This window comes from Anomaloglossus baeobatrachus, unplaced genomic scaffold (assembly GCF_048569485.1).
Source record: "Anomaloglossus baeobatrachus isolate aAnoBae1 unplaced genomic scaffold, aAnoBae1.hap1 Scaffold_4505, whole genome shotgun sequence".
Lineage (NCBI taxonomy): Eukaryota > Metazoa > Chordata > Amphibia > Anura > Aromobatidae > Anomaloglossus > Anomaloglossus baeobatrachus.
This window is the reverse complement of record NW_027443844.1, coordinates 22,069-34,101: the sequence shown is the minus strand read 5'-3', so window position 1 is coordinate 34,101 and position 12,033 is coordinate 22,069. Positions and strand designations below refer to the sequence as shown.

The following is a 12,033-nucleotide window of genomic DNA, read 5'->3' as shown; positions in this document are numbered from 1 at the left end:
CGTTTGAAACTGTGCACAACATGAAGAGACGGAACACTGGCGGCTTGTCACAATGCCCCCCGATGACATCACAATAGCGCTGCTGCCTAGAAAACAAGCTGCGCAGAAGAAGTTGTTCTTTGGGTGGGAGGGTGGGCTAGTGGAAGGAGGGGGCAATCTCTTTTTTTCCCGGGTGGTAGGGGGATGACAGGAGAAGGGAAGCGGGTGGTGAGAAAGGTACAGAGGGCAGGGTTTGGGGGCTGGGAAGGAAAGGGAAAAGATTAGGGTTTGGGGATGATGAAAGGGCTTTCTACGGGTAAGGATGGCAAAGGGTGGCAGTGACGGAAAGTCAGGCAACCTGTCCTGTCCGTCTTTTTGTATCGTGAATTGGAAAGACTGCAAGGGGGAGGGGAGTTGCTTGCGCCCTAAAGGAGGAGTTATTCAGATTCATTGCAGTGGGCGGCGGCTGCAAAACGCACCATTCTTCTTGTTTTGGCTCTGCAAAGCAGCCTTTTCAAGGGTTGGCTTGGGTGACAAAATGTCTTGTGTAGGCGTGGGTTTGTCTCCCTCTCGCTCTCTCTCCCTAAGATGTGTCCGGCATAGGCCAGGGTGCCACTCGAGGCCCAAACCAATTCTGGTTATCGCTTCTCGGCCTTTTGGCTAAGATCAAGTGTAGTATCTGTTCTTATCAGTTTAATATCTGATACGTCCCCTATCTGGGGACCATATATTAAATGGATTTTTAGAACAGGGAGATGGAAAAAGAGCTTGCTCTGTCCACTCCACGCATTGACCTGGTATTGCAGTACCTCCAGGAACGGTGCACCCCTTCTTAACCCAGTTTCCAAAAGCAGAACTCAATTCACCTGATTCATATTAGCCCGATTTAATGAATTGGAAGAAAGCATACGTCTTCATATGCACCTCAATTTGGCCCATTCACTTTTCACACTTCCTCCTTTTGTTTTTTATCTTTCACACTTTTGACTTTCTTTATTCATCCAAATAGCAAACTCATCACCACTCAACCTGACCAACTCGGCTATGTCCCCGTGCTGCAGTTCTCTGTCTTATCTAGATCATTTGCAATTGAATGGAATAGATCCCTTTTGGACAAAGTGGATTCACCTGCTGCTGCAGTGACCACAGGTGTGATAACATCTAGAATTGGCATCTGGTGCGATCTCTCCGCTTCCACTCCAAAGAAAGTTACCTGTTTATTCCTATCATGCATTGGTTTTTGGGGTTTTCTTTGAGTAATGATGATCTCTTTAGTAGTCTGTTGGCGCCCTCTCCTGGAGGAATAGTTTGCTTGCTCTTGGACATTCTAAAAGAGAGGTCATGATAGACATTGAGCTTCTGAGCTCAATTGGGGACAGTCATGGGTGATGAATGTTTGCAACCTACTGCGAAGCCTCATACCGCAATATAAGGAACGTCAAATACTAAGAAAGGGCGGCCTATGAAAGAATTACTACTTTCAATAAGTACACTTAAACGGCTAATTGGGAATAGAAAAACTGTAAAAAGCCCTCTGAGAAAGCCCCCCTCTAACCTTTGATAGTAAGCTTTTCTGTAGTCTGCCTGTTGATGTATTTTCCGTTTGAACTGTGCACAACATGAAGAGACGGAACACTGGCGGCTTGTCACAATGCCCCCCGATGACATCACAATAGCGCTGCTGCCTAGAAAACAAGCTGCGCAGAAGAAGTTGTTCTTTGGGTGGGAGGGTGGGCTAGTGGAAGGAGGGGGCAATCTCTTTTTTTCCCGGGTGGTAGGGGGATGACAGGAGAAGGGAAGCGGGTGGTGAGAAAGGTACAGAGGGCAGGGTTTGGGGGCTGGGAAGGAAAGGGAAAAGATTAGGGTTTGGGGATGATGAAAGGGCTTTCTACGGGTAAGGATGGCAAAGGGTGGCAGTGACGGAAAGTCAGGCAACCTGTCCTGTCCGTCTTTTTGTATCGTGAATTGGAAAGACTGCAAGGGGGAGGGGAGTTGCTTGCGCCCTAAAGGAGGAGTTATTCAGATTCATTGCAGTGGGCGGCGGCTGCAAAACGCACCATTCTTCTTGTTTTGGCTCTGCAAAGCAGCCTTTTCAAGGGTTGGCTTGGGTGACAAAATGTCTTGTGTAGGCGTGGGTTTGTCTCCCTCTCGCTCTCTCTCCCTAAGATGTGTCCGGCATAGGCCAGGGTGCCACTCGAGGCCCAAACCAATTCTGGTTATCGCTTCTCGGCCTTTTGGCTAAGATCAAGTGTAGTATCTGTTCTTATCAGTTTAATATCTGATACGTCCCCTATCTGGGGACCATATATTAAATGGATTTTTAGAACAGGGAGATGGAAAAAGAGCTTGCTCTGTCCACTCCACGCATTGACCTGGTATTGCAGTACCTCCAGGAACGGTGCACCCCTTCTTAACCCAGTTTCCAAAAGCAGAACTCAATTCACCTGATTCATATTAGCCCGATTTAATGAATTGGAAGAAAGCATACGTCTTCATATGCACCTCAATTTGGCCCATTCACTTTTCACACTTCCTCCTTTTGTTTTTTATCTTTCACACTTTTGACTTTCTTTATTCATCCAAATAGCAAACTCATCACCACTCAACCTGACCAACTCGGCTATGTCCCCGTGCTGCAGTTCTCTGTCTTATCTAGATCATTTGCAATTGAATGGAATAGATCCCTTTTGGACAAAGTGGATTCACCTGCTGCTGCAGTGACCACAGGTGTGATAACATCTAGAATTGGCATCTGGTGCGATCTCTCCGCTTCCACTCCAAAGAAAGTTACCTGTTTATTCCTATCATGCATTGGTTTTTGGGGTTTTCTTTGAGTAATGATGATCTCTTTAGTAGTCTGTTGGCGCCCTCTCCTGGAGGAATAGTTTGCTTGCTCTTGGACATTCTAAAAGAGAGGTCATGATAGACATTGAGCTTCTGAGCTCAATTGGGGACAGTCATGGGTGATGAATGTTTGCAACCTACTGCGAAGCCTCATACCGCAATATAAGGAACGTCAAATACTAAGAAAGGGCGGCCTATGAAAGAATTACTACTTTCAATAAGTACACTTAAACGGCTAATTGGGAATAGAAAAACTGTAAAAAGCCCTCTGAGAAAGCCCCCCTCTAACCTTTGATAGTAAGCTTTTCTGTAGTCTGCCTGTTGATGTATTTTCCGTTTGAACTGTGCACAACATGAAGAGACGGAACACTGGCGGCTTGTCACAATGCCCCCCGATGACATCACAATAGCGCTGCTGCCTAGAAAACAAGCTGCGCAGAAGAAGTTGTTCTTTGGGTGGGAGGGTGGGCTAGTGGAAGGAGGGGGCAATCTCTTTTTTTCCCGGGTGGTAGGGGGATGACAGGAGAAGGGAAGCGGGTGGTGAGAAAGGTACAGAGGGCAGGGTTTGGGGGCTGGGAAGGAAAGGGAAAAGATTAGGGTTTGGGGATGATGAAAGGGCTTTCTACGGGTAAGGATGGCAAAGGGTGGCAGTGACGGAAAGTCAGGCAACCTGTCCTGTCCGTCTTTTTGTATCGTGAATTGGAAAGACTGCAAGGGGGAGGGGAGTTGCTTGCGCCCTAAAGGAGGAGTTATTCAGATTCATTGCAGTGGGCGGCGGCTGCAAAACGCACCATTCTTCTTGTTTTGGCTCTGCAAAGCAGCCTTTTCAAGGGTTGGCTTGGGTGACAAAATGTCTTGTGTAGGCGTGGGTTTGTCTCCCTCTCGCTCTCTCTCCCTAAGATGTGTCCGGCATAGGCCAGGGTGCCACTCGAGGCCCAAACCAATTCTGGTTATCGCTTCTCGGCCTTTTGGCTAAGATCAAGTGTAGTATCGTTCGAAAAGGTGGTTTAAGGCTCCGGCCACCTTAGTACAATGATGCAATGCACACTGGAAGGTTGCGCTTGTTAGTACTTTGGGAGGATAGTATATCCATCTAGAGAAAACCATGGCCCTACCAGGATCGAGGCTATTAGACTGAGTAAGTGTGGGGGTTATGGTGCAATGTGCCCCAGGAATGGACACCCTGGAGGGAGTCTGAACTTGCTAGGTTGGGACCCTGGTAAGCCTCAGACTCTGTCGCACGCCGCGCCTTGCCTATTCATACTTTCCAAGCATATTGCCCTATCCCGGCCTTCTGGCTAAGAAGGGAAATTTTTATAATCCCGGTCGGAGGTCCGGTCAGCTTTGGGCTGAGAAACCAACACCCGGTTGGAGGTCCGGGTCAGCTTTGGCTGAGAAACCAACACCGGTTGGAGGTCCGGTTAGCCTTGGGCTGAGAAACCAACACCCGGTTGGAGGTCCGGTCAGCCTTGGGCTGAGAAACCAACACCCGGTTGGAGGTCCGGTCAGCCTTGGGCTGAGAAACCAACACCGGTTGACGGTCCGGGCAGTCTCGGCTGCGAAACCAACGACTAGTAGCTCCCTACTCCACTTGGGTAAGATGCCTCGGTGGACGCTGGGAGCAACAACAAGGCTCAACCAGGCTTCGGCTTGGGGGAGCACCGAAGATCCCTGACCCTCGCTGTGGCCTTCTGGCTCGGAGGAACGGGGTTGATTTTTGGGGATCCTCTTCTCACGGAGGGGTCCACACGAATCCTAGCCTTTGCACTGTTTTTGGTGTGACTTCGGTCATGCATTTTTGCGGTGCTTTGGAAAGCTTCATTAAATCAAAAAATCTGTTCTTATCAGTTTAATATCTGATACGTCCCCTATCTGGGGACCATATATTAAATGGATTTTTAGAACAGGGAGATGGAAAAAGAGCTTGCTCTGTCCACTCCACGCATTGACCTGGTATTGCAGTACCTCCAGGAACGGTGCACCCCTTCTTAACCCAGTTTCCAAAAGCAGAACTCAATTCACCTGATTCATATTAGCCCGATTTAATGAATTGGAAGAAAGCATACGTCTTCATATGCACCTCAATTTGGCCCATTCACTTTTCACACTTCCTCCTTTTGTTTTTTATCTTTCACACTTTTGACTTTCTTTATTCATCCAAATAGCAAACTCATCACCACTCAACCTGACCAACTCGGCTATGTCCCCGTGCTGCAGTTCTCTGTCTTATCTAGATCATTTGCAATTGAATGGAATAGATCCCTTTTGGACAAAGTGGATTCACCTGCTGCTGCAGTGACCACAGGTGTGATAACATCTAGAATTGGCATCTGGTGCGATCTCTCCGCTTCCACTCCAAAGAAAGTTACCTGTTTATTCCTATCATGCATTGGTTTTTGGGGTTTTCTTTGAGTAATGATGATCTCTTTAGTAGTCTGTTGGCGCCCTCTCCTGGAGGAATAGTTTGCTTGCTCTTGGACATTCTAAAAGAGAGGTCATGATAGACATTGAGCTTCTGAGCTCAATTGGGGACAGTCATGGGTGATGAATGTTTGCAACCTACTGCGAAGCCTCATACCGCAATATAAGGAACGTCAAATACTAAGAAAGGGCGGCCTATGAAAGAATTACTACTTTCAATAAGTACACTTAAACGGCTAATTGGGAATAGAAAAACTGTAAAAAGCCCTCTGAGAAAGCCCCCCTCTAACCTTTGATAGTAAGCTTTTCTGTAGTCTGCCTGTTGATGTATTTTCCGTTTGAACTGTGCACAACATGAAGAGACGGAACACTGGCGGCTTGTCACAATGCCCCCCGATGACATCACAATAGCGCTGCTGCCTAGAAAACAAGCTGCGCAGAAGAAGTTGTTCTTTGGGTGGGAGGGTGGGCTAGTGGAAGGAGGGGGCAATCTCTTTTTTTCCCGGGTGGTAGGGGGATGACAGGAGAAGGGAAGCGGGTGGTGAGAAAGGTACAGAGGGCAGGGTTTGGGGGCTGGGAAGGAAAGGGAAAAGATTAGGGTTTGGGGATGATGAAAGGGCTTTCTACGGGTAAGGATGGCAAAGGGTGGCAGTGACGGAAAGTCAGGCAACCTGTCCTGTCCGTCTTTTTGTATCGTGAATTGGAAAGACTGCAAGGGGGAGGGGAGTTGCTTGCGCCCTAAAGGAGGAGTTATTCAGATTCATTGCAGTGGGCGGCGGCTGCAAAACGCACCATTCTTCTTGTTTTGGCTCTGCAAAGCAGCCTTTTCAAGGGTTGGCTTGGGTGACAAAATGTCTTGTGTAGGCGTGGGTTTGTCTCCCTCTCGCTCTCTCTCCCTAAGATGTGTCCGGCATAGGCCAGGGTGCCACTCGAGGCCCAAACCAATTCTGGTTATCGCTTCTCGGCCTTTTGGCTAAGATCAAGTGTAGTATCTGTTCTTATCAGTTTAATATCTGATACGTCCCCTATCTGGGGACCATATATTAAATGGATTTTTAGAACAGGGAGATGGAAAAAGAGCTTGCTCTGTCCACTCCACGCATTGACCTGGTATTGCAGTACCTCCAGGAACGGTGCACCCCTTCTTAACCCAGTTTCCAAAAGCAGAACTCAATTCACCTGATTCATATTAGCCCGATTTAATGAATTGGAAGAAAGCATACGTCTTCATATGCACCTCAATTTGGCCCATTCACTTTTCACACTTCCTCCTTTTGTTTTTTATCTTTCACACTTTTGACTTTCTTTATTCATCCAAATAGCAAACTCATCACCACTCAACCTGACCAACTCGGCTATGTCCCCGTGCTGCAGTTCTCTGTCTTATCTAGATCATTTGCAATTGAATGGAATAGATCCCTTTTGGACAAAGTGGATTCACCTGCTGCTGCAGTGACCACAGGTGTGATAACATCTAGAATTGGCATCTGGTGCGATCTCTCCGCTTCCACTCCAAAGAAAGTTACCTGTTTATTCCTATCATGCATTGGTTTTTGGGGTTTTCTTTGAGTAATGATGATCTCTTTAGTAGTCTGTTGGCGCCCTCTCCTGGAGGAATAGTTTGCTTGCTCTTGGACATTCTAAAAGAGAGGTCATGATAGACATTGAGCTTCTGAGCTCAATTGGGGACAGTCATGGGTGATGAATGTTTGCAACCTACTGCGAAGCCTCATACCGCAATATAAGGAACGTCAAATACTAAGAAAGGGCGGCCTATGAAAGAATTACTACTTTCAATAAGTACACTTAAACGGCTAATTGGGAATAGAAAAACTGTAAAAAGCCCTCTGAGAAAGCCCCCCTCTAACCTTTGATAGTAAGCTTTTCTGTAGTCTGCCTGTTGATGTATTTTCCGTTTGAACTGTGCACAACATGAAGAGACGGAACACTGGCGGCTTGTCACAATGCCCCCCGATGACATCACAATAGCGCTGCTGCCTAGAAAACAAGCTGCGCAGAAGAAGTTGTTCTTTGGGTGGGAGGGTGGGCTAGTGGAAGGAGGGGGCAATCTCTTTTTTTCCCGGGTGGTAGGGGGATGACAGGAGAAGGGAAGCGGGTGGTGAGAAAGGTACAGAGGGCAGGGTTTGGGGGCTGGGAAGGAAAGGGAAAAGATTAGGGTTTGGGGATGATGAAAGGGCTTTCTACGGGTAAGGATGGCAAAGGGTGGCAGTGACGGAAAGTCAGGCAACCTGTCCTGTCCGTCTTTTTGTATCGTGAATTGGAAAGACTGCAAGGGGGAGGGGAGTTGCTTGCGCCCTAAAGGAGGAGTTATTCAGATTCATTGCAGTGGGCGGCGGCTGCAAAACGCACCATTCTTCTTGTTTTGGCTCTGCAAAGCAGCCTTTTCAAGGGTTGGCTTGGGTGACAAAATGTCTTGTGTAGGCGTGGGTTTGTCTCCCTCTCGCTCTCTCTCCCTAAGATGTGTCCGGCATAGGCCAGGGTGCCACTCGAGGCCCAAACCAATTCTGGTTATCGCTTCTCGGCCTTTTGGCTAAGATCAAGTGTAGTATCGTTCGAAAAGGTGGTTTAAGGCTCCGGCCACCTTAGTACAATGATGCAATGCACACTGGAAGGTTGCGCTTGTTAGTACTTTGGGAGGATAGTATATCCATCTAGAGGAAACCATGGCCCTACCAGGATCGAGGCTATTAGACTGAGTAAGTGTGGGGTTATGGTGCAATGTGCCCCAGGAATGGACACCCTGGAGGGAGTCTGAACTTGCTAGGTTGGGACCCTGGTAAGCCTCAGACTCTGTCGCACGCCGCGCCTTGCCTATTCATACTTTCCAAGCATATTGCCCTATCCCGGCCTTCTGGCTAAGAAGGGAAATTTTTATAATCCCGGTCGGAGGTCCGGTCAGCTTTGGGCTGAGAAACCAACACCCGGTTGGAGGTCCGGGTCAGCTTTGGCTGAGAAACCAACACCCGGTTGGAGGTCCGGTTAGCCTTGGGCTGAGAAACCAACACCCGGTTGGAGGTCCGGTCAGCCTTGGGCTGAGAAACCAACACCCGGTTGGAGGTCCGGTCAGCCTTGGGCTGAGAAACCAACACCGGTTGACGGTCCGGGCAGTCTCGGCTGCGAAACCAACGACTAGTAGCTCCCTACTCCACTTGGGTAAGATGCCTCGGTGGACGCTGGGAGCAACAACAAGGCTCAACCAGGCTTCGGCTTGGGGGAGCACCGAAGATCCCTGACCCTCGCTGTGGCCTTCTGGCTCGGAGGGACGGGGTTGATTTTTGGGGATCCTCTTCTCACGGAGGGGTCCACACGAATCCTAGCCTTTGCACTGTTTTTGGTGTGACTTCGGTCATGCATTTTTGCGGTGCTTTGGAAAGCTTCATTAAATCAAAAATCTGTTCTTATCAGTTTAATATCTGATACGTCCCCTATCTGGGGACCATATATTAAATGGATTTTTAGAACAGGGAGATGGAAAAAGAGCTTGCTCTGTCCACTCCACGCATTGACCTGGTATTGCAGTACCTCCAGGAACGGTGCACCCCTTCTTAACCCAGTTTCCAAAAGCAGAACTCAATTCACCTGATTCATATTAGCCCGATTTAATGAATTGGAAGAAAGCATACGTCTTCATATGCACCTCAATTTGGCCCATTCACTTTTCACACTTCCTCCTTTTGTTTTTTATCTTTCACACTTTTGACTTTCTTTATTCATCCAAATAGCAAACTCATCACCACTCAACCTGACCAACTCGGCTATGTCCCCGTGCTGCAGTTCTCTGTCTTATCTAGATCATTTGCAATTGAATGGAATAGATCCCTTTTGGACAAAGTGGATTCACCTGCTGCTGCAGTGACCACAGGTGTGATAACATCTAGAATTGGCATCTGGTGCGATCTCTCCGCTTCCACTCCAAAGAAAGTTACCTGTTTATTCCTATCATGCATTGGTTTTTGGGGTTTTCTTTGAGTAATGATGATCTCTTTAGTAGTCTGTTGGCGCCCTCTCCTGGAGGAATAGTTTGCTTGCTCTTGGACATTCTAAAAGAGAGGTCATGATAGACATTGAGCTTCTGAGCTCAATTGGGGACAGTCATGGGTGATGAATGTTTGCAACCTACTGCGAAGCCTCATACCGCAATATAAGGAACGTCAAATACTAAGAAAGGGCGGCCTATGAAAGAATTACTACTTTCAATAAGTACACTTAAACGGCTAATTGGGAATAGAAAAACTGTAAAAAGCCCTCTGAGAAAGCCCCCCTCTAACCTTTGATAGTAAGCTTTTCTGTAGTCTGCCTGTTGATGTATTTTCCGTTTGAACTGTGCACAACATGAAGAGACGGAACACTGGCGGCTTGTCACAATGCCCCCCGATGACATCACAATAGCGCTGCTGCCTAGAAAACAAGCTGCGCAGAAGAAGTTGTTCTTTGGGTGGGAGGGTGGGCTAGTGGAAGGAGGGGGCAATCTCTTTTTTTCCCGGGTGGTAGGGGGATGACAGGAGAAGGGAAGCGGGTGGTGAGAAAGGTACAGAGGGCAGGGTTTGGGGGCTGGGAAGGAAAGGGAAAAGATTAGGGTTTGGGGATGATGAAAGGGCTTTCTACGGGTAAGGATGGCAAAGGGTGGCAGTGACGGAAAGTCAGGCAACCTGTCCTGTCCGTCTTTTTGTATCGTGAATTGGAAAGACTGCAAGGGGGAGGGGAGTTGCTTGCGCCCTAAAGGAGGAGTTATTCAGATTCATTGCAGTGGGCGGCGGCTGCAAAACGCACCATTCTTCTTGTTTTGGCTCTGCAAAGCAGCCTTTTCAAGGGTTGGCTTGGGTGACAAAATGTCTTGTGTAGGCGTGGGTTTGTCTCCCTCTCGCTCTCTCTCCCTAAGATGTGTCCGGCATAGGCCAGGGTGCCACTCGAGGCCCAAACCAATTCTGGTTATCGCTTCTCGGCCTTTTGGCTAAGATCAAGTGTAGTATCTGTTCTTATCAGTTTAATATCTGATACGTCCCCTATCTGGGGACCATATATTAAATGGATTTTTAGAACAGGGAGATGGAAAAAGAGCTTGCTCTGTCCACTCCACGCATTGACCTGGTATTGCAGTACCTCCAGGAACGGTGCACCCCTTCTTAACCCAGTTTCCAAAAGCAGAACTCAATTCACCTGATTCATATTAGCCCGATTTAATGAATTGGAAGAAAGCATACGTCTTCATATGCACCTCAATTTGGCCCATTCACTTTTCACACTTCCTCCTTTTGTTTTTTATCTTTCACACTTTTGACTTTCTTTATTCATCCAAATAGCAAACTCATCACCACTCAACCTGACCAACTCGGCTATGTCCCCGTGCTGCAGTTCTCTGTCTTATCTAGATCATTTGCAATTGAATGGAATAGATCCCTTTTGGACAAAGTGGATTCACCTGCTGCTGCAGTGACCACAGGTGTGATAACATCTAGAATTGGCATCTGGTGCGATCTCTCCGCTTCCACTCCAAAGAAAGTTACCTGTTTATTCCTATCATGCATTGGTTTTTGGGGTTTTCTTTGAGTAATGATGATCTCTTTAGTAGTCTGTTGGCGCCCTCTCCTGGAGGAATAGTTTGCTTGCTCTTGGACATTCTAAAAGAGAGGTCATGATAGACATTGAGCTTCTGAGCTCAATTGGGGACAGTCATGGGTGATGAATGTTTGCAACCTACTGCGAAGCCTCATACCGCAATATAAGGAACGTCAAATACTAAGAAAGGGCGGCCTATGAAAGAATTACTACTTTCAATAAGTACACTTAAACGGCTAATTGGGAATAGAAAAACTGTAAAAAGCCCTCTGAGAAAGCCCCCCTCTAACCTTTGATAGTAAGCTTTTCTGTAGTCTGCCTGTTGATGTATTTTCCGTTTGAACTGTGCACAACATGAAGAGACGGAACACTGGCGGCTTGTCACAATGCCCCCCGATGACATCACAATAGCGCTGCTGCCTAGAAAACAAGCTGCGCAGAAGAAGTTGTTCTTTGGGTGGGAGGGTGGGCTAGTGGAAGGAGGGGGCAATCTCTTTTTTTCCCGGGTGGTAGGGGGATGACAGGAGAAGGGAAGCGGGTGGTGAGAAAGGTACAGAGGGCAGGGTTTGGGGGCTGGGAAGGAAAGGGAAAAGATTAGGGTTTGGGGATGATGAAAGGGCTTTCTACGGGTAAGGATGGCAAAGGGTGGCAGTGACGGAAAGTCAGGCAACCTGTCCTGTCCGTCTTTTTGTATCGTGAATTGGAAAGACTGCAAGGGGGAGGGGAGTTGCTTGCGCCCTAAAGGAGGAGTTATTCAGATTCATTGCAGTGGGCGGCGGCTGCAAAACGCACCATTCTTCTTGTTTTGGCTCTGCAAAGCAGCCTTTTCAAGGGTTGGCTTGGGTGACAAAATGTCTTGTGTAGGCGTGGGTTTGTCTCCCTCTCGCTCTCTCTCCCTAAGATGTGTCCGGCATAGGCCAGGGTGCCACTCGAGGCCCAAACCAATTCTGGTTATCGCTTCTCGGCCTTTTGGCTAAGATCAAGTGTAGTATCTGTTCTTATCAGAACAAACTGAGCTAGCTACACTTGACGAGATACGATCAGGGAGACAAGCTCCGAAGCCCAGCCGAGACCGAAAGAGGGAGATCGGACGGAAGAAGAGCTTGGCAGAAAGAAGCAAGAAGACGAAGGCTCGGAGAAGACTTGGGGAGACCAGAGGAACTTCGAGGAGGAACACAGCAGGAGAAGACACCCGGAGAAGAATCCAAGATC

At 47.9% G+C, this 12,033-nt stretch overlaps 6 non-coding genes and 3 pseudogenes across 6 annotated transcripts; all 9 read left to right on the top strand.

The window, feature by feature from the left end:
• The first annotated feature begins 619 nt into the window (after positions 1 to 619).
• Positions 620 to 810, top strand: LOC142280271 (U2 spliceosomal RNA). Its single transcript, XR_012742575.1, has one exon. It is a non-coding gene; the product is annotated as a U2 spliceosomal RNA (small nuclear RNA).
• Positions 811 to 2,197: 1,387 nt separating this feature from the next.
• On the top strand, positions 2,198 to 2,388 carry LOC142280270 (U2 spliceosomal RNA). Its single transcript, XR_012742574.1, has one exon. It is a non-coding gene; the product is annotated as a U2 spliceosomal RNA (small nuclear RNA).
• Positions 2,389 to 3,775: 1,387 nt separating this feature from the next.
• LOC142280282 (U2 spliceosomal RNA) lies at positions 3,776 to 3,917 on the top strand (annotated as a pseudogene).
• Positions 3,918 to 4,613: 696 nt separating this feature from the next.
• On the top strand, positions 4,614 to 4,810 carry LOC142280275 (U2 spliceosomal RNA). Its single transcript, XR_012742576.1, has one exon. It is a non-coding gene; the product is annotated as a U2 spliceosomal RNA (small nuclear RNA).
• Positions 4,811 to 6,197: 1,387 nt separating this feature from the next.
• Positions 6,198 to 6,388, top strand: LOC142280269 (U2 spliceosomal RNA). Its single transcript, XR_012742573.1, has one exon. It is a non-coding gene; the product is annotated as a U2 spliceosomal RNA (small nuclear RNA).
• A 1,387-nt stretch (positions 6,389 to 7,775) lies between these two features.
• Positions 7,776 to 7,917, top strand: LOC142280281 (U2 spliceosomal RNA; annotated as a pseudogene).
• Positions 7,918 to 8,613: 696 nt separating this feature from the next.
• LOC142280278 (U2 spliceosomal RNA) lies at positions 8,614 to 8,809 on the top strand. The gene has a single exon (XR_012742579.1). It is a non-coding gene; the product is annotated as a U2 spliceosomal RNA (small nuclear RNA).
• Positions 8,810 to 10,196: 1,387 nt separating this feature from the next.
• On the top strand, positions 10,197 to 10,387 carry LOC142280268 (U2 spliceosomal RNA). Its single transcript, XR_012742572.1, has one exon. It is a non-coding gene; the product is annotated as a U2 spliceosomal RNA (small nuclear RNA).
• A 1,387-nt stretch (positions 10,388 to 11,774) lies between these two features.
• On the top strand, positions 11,775 to 11,878 carry LOC142280279 (U2 spliceosomal RNA; annotated as a pseudogene).
• Positions 11,879 to 12,033: the final 155 nt, after the last annotated feature.